Source organism: Oncorhynchus mykiss, chromosome 6 (assembly GCF_013265735.2).
Source record: "Oncorhynchus mykiss isolate Arlee chromosome 6, USDA_OmykA_1.1, whole genome shotgun sequence".
Classification (NCBI taxonomy): Eukaryota; Metazoa; Chordata; class Actinopteri; order Salmoniformes; family Salmonidae; genus Oncorhynchus; species Oncorhynchus mykiss.
In genome coordinates this window covers 74768154-74776269 of record NC_048570.1, presented here as the reverse complement: position 1 = coordinate 74776269, position 8116 = coordinate 74768154, and positions in this window count along the sequence as shown.

The following is an 8116-nucleotide window of genomic DNA, read 5'->3' as shown; positions in this document are numbered from 1 at the left end:
TTTCGCACCAAAAATGGCCTGTCCCTGTTAAGCAAAGCCAGCAGTGAGTCACTGCATAATATATGAATGACAGTACTGAGAACACTGAACAGGATAACAAGTCATATCAGCACCTATTGAATGCATCCAATTCCATTACATCTCCAATTGTATTTAAATATTTCACAGCAACAAGCAAAGGCATCATGGACAGACAAAAAGCCAGAAAGTTTAGATAGTGGCGTCTCAACACCTGGACTTGGCTTGGCTTCTGCTGGCACTCTCTTGTCTTTCCCCACTCGCTGGCATTCTCTTGTCTTTCCCCACTCGCTGGCACTCTCTTGTCTTTCCCCACTCGCTGGCACTCTCTTGTCTTTCCCCACTCGCTGGCACTCTCTTGTCTTTCCCCACTCGCTGGCACTCTCTTGTCTTTCCCCACACGCTGGCACTCTCTTGTAATTCCCCACACGCTGGCACTCTCTTGTCTTTCCCCACTCGCTGGCACTCTCTTGTCTTTCCCCACTCGCTGGCACTCTCTTGTCTTTCCCCACACGCTGGCACTCTCTTGTCTTTCCCCACTCGCTGGCACTCTCTTGTCTTTCCCCACTCGCTGGCACTCTCTTGTCTTTCCCCACTCGCTGGCACCCTCTTGTCTTTCCCCACACGCTGGCACTCTCTTGTCTTTCCCCACTCGCTGGCACTCTCTTGTCTTTCCCCACTCGCTGGCACTCTCTTTTCTTTCCCCGCTCGCTGGCACTCTCTTGTCTTTCCCCACTCGCTGGCACTCTCTTGTCTTTCCCCACTCGCTGGTACTCTCTTGTCTTTCCCCACTCGCTGGCACTCTCTTGTCTTTCCCCGCTCGCTGGCACTCTCTTGTCTTTCCCCACACGCTGGCACTCTCTTGTCTTTCCCCACTCGCTGGCACTCTCTTGTCTTTCCCCACTCGCTGGCACTCTCTTTTCTTTCCCCGCTCGCTGGCACTCTCTTTTCTTTCCCCGCTCGCTGGCACTCTCTTGTCTTTCCCCACTCGCTGGCACTCTCTTGTCTTTCCCCACTCGCCGGCACTCTCTTGTCTTTCCCCGCTCGCTGGCACTCTCTTGTCTTTCCCCACTCGCTGGCACTCTCTTGTCTTTCCCCACTCGCTGGTACTCTCTTGTCTTTCCCCACTCGCTGGCACTCTCTTGTCTTTCCCCGCTCGCTGGCACTCTCTTGTCTTTCCCCACACGCTGGCACTCTCTTGTCTTTCCCCACTCGCTGGCACTCTCTTGTCTTTCCCCACTCGCTGGCACTCTCTTTTCTTTCCCCGCTCGCTGGCACTCTCTTTTCTTTCCCCGCTCGCTGGCACTCTCTTGTCTTTCCCCACTCGCTGGCACTCTCTTGTCTTTCCCCACTCGCCGGCACTCTCTTGTCTTTCCCCACTCGCTGGCACTCTCTTGTCTTTCCCCGCTCGCTGGCACTCTCTTGTCTTTCCCCACTCGCTGGCACTCTCTCTCTCTCTCCCCACACGCTGGCACTCTCTCTCTCTCTCCCAGAGGCAGACTGACTGACAGCCAGTGAGTGAGCAGGGAGCAGCCTCTGCAGCAACACAGCTGCACACATGTTTACAGGGAACGTAGTGTATGGGGAAGAGAGCTTTTCAACAGCATATATATCTCTATTATCTCAGACACATCAGCTACTAATGCTCTCCTGATATACTGTATACTAATCTGGACTGATATTGAACAGTACGCTTAACACCCTGAGGCCGGCTGCTGGATCAGACAGACTGAAAAGTAAAGCATGTCCTGGTTCTGGATGGAGTCATGTTTCCTTCAACATATGGGTCAGGTCAGCAGCCTTGGCTCCCAATGTCTGATTCCTGAAGTCTCCTACCCAACACACATCCACACACACCAGAGACATGCAATAGCCTACAGCATCAGGTGGTCTTACCATTACTGTATGGTATTATGATGCAGGAATTCATACAATGGATGTATTCATGTTTGCTTCCCATTTACTGTCATATTTCCATCATGTCTTAAAGTACAATGTAAGCATGACCTGGAAATGTTTTTCCACATCCTGTCAATTTGAGCAGACATATTCAAAAAAACATTTTCTAACCAAACACTACTCTGGATTTCAATTCAATCTGTTTAATATTTTAAAATTCTTTCTCCATATTACTATACTATTTCAAACCCGAAACCCAAACATGAACTGCTTGTACATTAGAAAGACCTATTGGAGTGGACTGTGTCAGGAAGAGCACCGTTTGAAGATCGAGCAGTAGAGCAGAAAGAGAGAAAAAAGCTGGGATACATATTAGCTGCCAGGCATGTAGGTCCCTTTATTGTTTCTTTCAAGCAATGTCTTTGACTAAGGAAGGCAGAGAGAGTGGGTTGTTAATGAATAAAACAGGTGAGAGTGTGAGGATAATGAGGGGTGTGGTGGAGGTGAGGTTAGGGATCGGGGAACATAGCTGCAATCACTATTTATTCTTTGGCCTGTTTGGCTCATAAAGCCAGCTGTCTGTGCATAACAGGGTCATCCTGTGGGGAGGACAGTGGTATGGAGATCCACGGTATGCTACATTATCACTGGAGGTTCATTGTGGGGCATGGGACTGACTGACTGACTGATAGAGTGATGCGCCCCAAATGGCACCCTATTCCCTTTATAGTGCACTACTTTTCACCAGAGACCATAGACTATAGACCATACAGTGCATTCTGAAAGTTTTCAAACCCTTGACTTTTTCCACATTTTGTTATGCTACAGCCTTATTCTAACATTTCCACATCCATCTACACACAATACCCCATAATGAAAACAAGTTTTTTGACATTTAGAGCCCGGACTTGAACTCGATCTAACATTTCTGGAGAGACCAGAAAATGGCTGTGCAGCGACACTCCCCATCCAAGCTGACAGAGCTTGAGAGGATCTGCAGAGAAGAATGGGAGAAACTTCCCAAATACATGTGTGCCAAGCTTGTAGCATCATACCCAAGAAGACTCGAGGCTGTAATCGCTGCCAAAGGTGCTTCAACAAAGTACTGAGTAAAGGGCCTGAATACTTATGTAAAGGTGATATTTAATTTAGTATTTTTTTTTATAAATTTGCAAAAAAATCTAAAAAGCTGTTTTTGCTTTGTCATTATGGGGTATTGTGTGTAGATTGATGAAAAGAAAAACGATTTAATCAATTTTAGAATACGGCTGTAACGTAACATGTGGAAAAAGGGAAGGGGTCTGAATACTTTCTGAAGGTACTGTATAGGGGGATAAGGGGCCATGTGGGATGTAGCTGAGAGATAGACAGGATATAAGCTCTGTGGGAAAACTGATCCTGTTTGTATGCTGGTGTTTTTTTCCTGCTTGACACACCTGCTAATAGCCTGATGGTAATGAAGTCGTTAGCAGACACAGATAAGGTGATCATTTATGACCAGGTTGACCTCTGGGGGCAGCCCACCTGCAGCACTGATGACACATTCACTTAGACAAGTATGTACCAATGCACTTACCCCTTTTTTCACACACACATGCAGCACACACAAACACATGCACGCTCAGACATGCACTTTCACACTCGTGTGCGCTCACACACACACAAACACACAATGAATCTCCCTCTCAACTGACCATCAATTCCTGCCAGTCAGCGAACCTTGACCACTCATTGAATGGCCTTCAGATGAAACAAACAAACTATTGAAGCTTCAAATCCATTCAACTAGCTCCTCAATTGACATTGACAACCACCCAGACAACAGCCAATCCAATCACTGTCAACAGCAGTCAGTCAGTGTGTGTGGCTGCTGACTGAATGTAAAGAATAACACTGTATGACCCTACAGGGTCCCCTCATAAATCTGTTCACCTCTCAGGTACAACTGCACTAAGGCCCATAACCACATACTACCAAAACTATAATATTACTTAGGCTATGGTGTAGTGAACAACAATCACCACAGGATACCAAAAACCAATCACTAGAGGAGTTCACCAACCTTGGTCAGTCTCCCAGAAAACTAAGAAAGAGTGTTAGATTTTTTTCTATTGACTCATAACAAAGACTGATGAGAGAGTATTAGTATATAACCTGCGAGTACTGTACTGTAAAGATACTGTTCCAGTCGAAAGAGTTTAGCACTCTTTCAACCTGGCAGAGGAAGCAACAGCAGTCAGAGAGTCTTTAACACTCTAACACTCTGGCAGTATTCTGTTCTGCTCCACTACCTGTCCCCAGAGGTGTGTACTATAGTTCAGGTCTATCTTGCACTCATGTATGGCTTGTTCAAGCTCAGTGGAGCTGACAGCTCCCATAGTACAAAGGAGCTATATATTTCAGCTGAATACCAGGGGCAGGAAATGAGCATGCAGGTCTGGGGGCTGTGAAGGCCGTAGAGCCCAGGGGATGTTTCACACAGTGGAGGAGCCTGGGCAGGCAGCCTGCGTCTCTTTTAGAAAGTCAAGCCAGACCATCAACAGCTGTCACAGACAGTAAGCAGTCAGCGAATGGATGAGTCCAAATTGTTCGGCCCTTTGTTGGAGATACATGTAAATTACTGTATCATTTATTTCAAAATTGAATCGTGATGGAAATGTTAAATGCACATATTTTTGTACAGTGTACTGTATTTAGAGTAAATAGTCTATCTCACTTTATCTACCAGACAAAGCATCAAACAGGGAAAATATCTGAGACTTCAGAGACACAGAGCTAAAATGTATTTATTGTATTCAGAGGAAATGAGTCTTCCTAAATGTAAAAGACAGGAGGTGGAGACCAGAACTAACAGAGTGTTGGAAATGCATAAAGTTTGAGTCCTATTGAAAGCAGACACTTTCTGTTCACAGCGTGAAGGATTTAACGTGCACCTACTCAGAGGGTCAAAGACTCCCCTGTCTCCAGACACATCCTTTATGAGCTCTGTGTTCAACCCCTGAGAATTGGTCAGCAGAAGTCTGACCCACAGATCCAGCCGGCACATTAAAGGCCAGTCACCCAGTACGAAACAGGTGGACCAGGGCTGAACGGGACCAGGGAGGCTGAGAGGACACACTTAGGGGAGAATCTTAACTTCTGCTTAAATCAAATGTTCACTTAGTCTCCAATGCATGACTAAAATGTGATTTAAGTGGAAGTTAGGTTTCGCCCCTTCAAATATCATCTCCTTCTCATCCGGCTGTCCTAAATCATATACTGTACAGTAACACCTCTACTTTAACATGCATGGCATTCTACAGTGAAAGAACAAGCTACATGCTGTATTGCACTGACTCACACATGTTGTCTGTCCTATTGGGAATTAGTATACTAACTCACCCAGTAAGTATACTAACTCACCCAATCACTGACTGTTGTTGTTTTGGTAATCAGTGACTGTATTGGAAGGGGGAGTGATTTTACTTCTTTCCTGAGTACATAACCAGCTTCTCAGGCTCCCTCTCAATGCGCTTCATTCTATAACTAGAGGACTCCTGATATCTCCAGGAGTGATAAGTATCATTTTTGTCTTTATCTGCTGTTGTCTAGTACTGTCGTTTTGCTAGCTAGGGCCATCTACTTTAAGTGTGGTCTGTCTTCCCACTAGCCTACATGGTGTGTGAACTGTTGACTGCTCATAACTTGCAGATGATTGTTGGCATATCAACCAGGATTAAGGGGCAGGGCAATTTGTGACTGTTGTTGTTTGGATAATCAATGGCAATATTGGAGAGGAAGTGGTTTCTCCTTTCCTAGGTATTCAGCAATTAGTACCGAGAGATGTGTGATTTCTGAAAGACGACAGTAGCTCTACTGGAGTCACTTTTATTGATAACTGACATCTTATGGAAACAGAAGATACACTACAGGAATGACGGAGTCCATCCAAATCATCTTGGTCGTGGACTCTGTCTACGAATTTCAAAGCTGTGTTGAAACAATGACTGGTAAATTATCCAAGACGACTTTATGCAGCTCACCCTGCACTATCAGCTTCAATGTAAATAGCATGAGTAATCAAGCATCCCAGAAAAGTGCTAAAAATAGCCCATATTAACATAGGTAGCCTAAGACACAAGGTCCATGAAGTCAATAACTTGCTTGTAACAGATGACATTCATATTCTGACTATCTCTGAAACTCACTTAGATAATACCTTTGATGATACAGTGGTAGCAATACATATAACATCTACTGAAAAGACAGAAATGCCAACGGAGATCCAGTCAGTATCTGGATAATATGTGTGAAATGCTTGATAATGTATGTGATATCAACAGAGAAGTATATTTTCAGGGTGATTTAAATATTGACTGGCTATCATCAAGCTGCCACTCAGGAAACAATTCAAATTGTTACCTGTGCCTGCAACCTTAGATCAGGTTGTCAGTCAACCTACCAGGGTAGTTACAAACAGCATAGGATTGAAATCATCAACATGTATTGATCACATCTTTACTAACGCTGCAGATATTTGCTTTAAAGCAGTATCCAAATCCATAAGATGTAGTGATCACAATATACAGTTGAAGTCGGAAGTTTACATACACTTAGGTTGGAGTCATTAAAACTCGTTTTTCAACCACTCCACAAATTTCTTGTTAACAAACTATAGTTTTGGCAAGTTGGTTAGGACATCTACTTTGTGCATGAAACAAGTAATTTTTCCAACAATTGTTTACAGACAGATTATTTCACTGATAATTCACTGTATCACATTTCCAGTGGGTCAGAAGTTTACATACACTAAGTATGTACACTAAGACTGTGCCTTTAAACAGTTTGGAAAATTCCAGAAAATTATGTCATGGCTTTAGAAGCTTCTGATAGGCTAATTGACATCATTTGAGTCATTTGGAGGTGTACCTGTGGATGTATTTCAAGGCCTACCTTCAAACTCAGTGCCTCTTTGCTTGACATCATGGGAAAATCAAAAGAAATCAGCCAAGACCTCAGAAAAAAATTGGAGACCTCCACAAGTCTGGTTCATCCTTGGGAGCAATTTCCAAACGCCTGAAGGTACCACGTTCATCTGTACAAACAATAGTACGCAAGTATAAACACGCAGCCATCATACCATTCAGGAAGGAGAAGCATTCTGTCTCCTAGAGATGAACGTACTTTGGTGAGAAAAGTGGAAATCAATCCCAGAACAACATCAAAGGACCTTGTGAAGATGCTGGAGGAAACAGGTACAAAAGTATCAATAGCCACAGTAAAACCAGTCCTAAAGCAACATAACCTGAAAGGCGGCTCAGAAAGGAAGAAGCCACTGCTCCAAAACCACCATAAAAAAGCCAGACTACGGTTTGCAACTGCACATGGGGACAAAGATGGTACTTTTTGGAGAGAAAAAAGTACAATAGAAAATAGAACTGTTTGGCCATAATGACCATTGTTATGTTTGGAGGAAAAAGGGGAGAATTGCAAGCCGAAGAACAAGATCCAAACTGTGAAGCACGGGGGTGGCAGCATCATGTTGTGGGTGTGTTTTGCTGCAGGAGGGACTGGTGCACTTCACAAAATAGATGGCATAATGAGGCAGGGAAATTATGTGGATATATTGAAGCAACATCTGAAGACATCAGTCAGGAAGTTAAAGCTTGGTTGCAAATGGATCTTCCAAATGGACAATGACCCCAAGCATATTTCCAAAGTTGTGGCAAAATGGCTTAAGGACAACAAAGTCAAGGTATTGGAGTGGCCATTACAAAGCCCTGACCTCACTCCCATAGAACATTTGTGGACAGAACTGAAAAAGCTTGTGCGAGCAAGGAGGCCTACAAACCTGACTCAGTTACACCAGCTCTGTCAGGAGGAATGGGCCAAAATTCCCCCAACTTATTGTGAGAAGCTTGTAGAATGCTACCCGAAACATTTGACCCAAGTTAAACAATTTAAAGGCAATGCTACCAAATACTAATTGAGTGTATGAAAACTTCTGACTCTCTGGGAATGTGATGAAAGAAATAAAGGCTGAAATAAAGCATTCTCTCTACTATAATTCTGACATTTCACATTCTTAAAATAAAGTGGTGATCCTAACTGACCTAAGACAGGATTAAATGTCAGGAATTGTGAAAAACTAAGTTTAAATGTATTTTGCTAAGGTGTATGTAAACCTCCGACTTCAACTGTAATAACCACATCTAGGAAA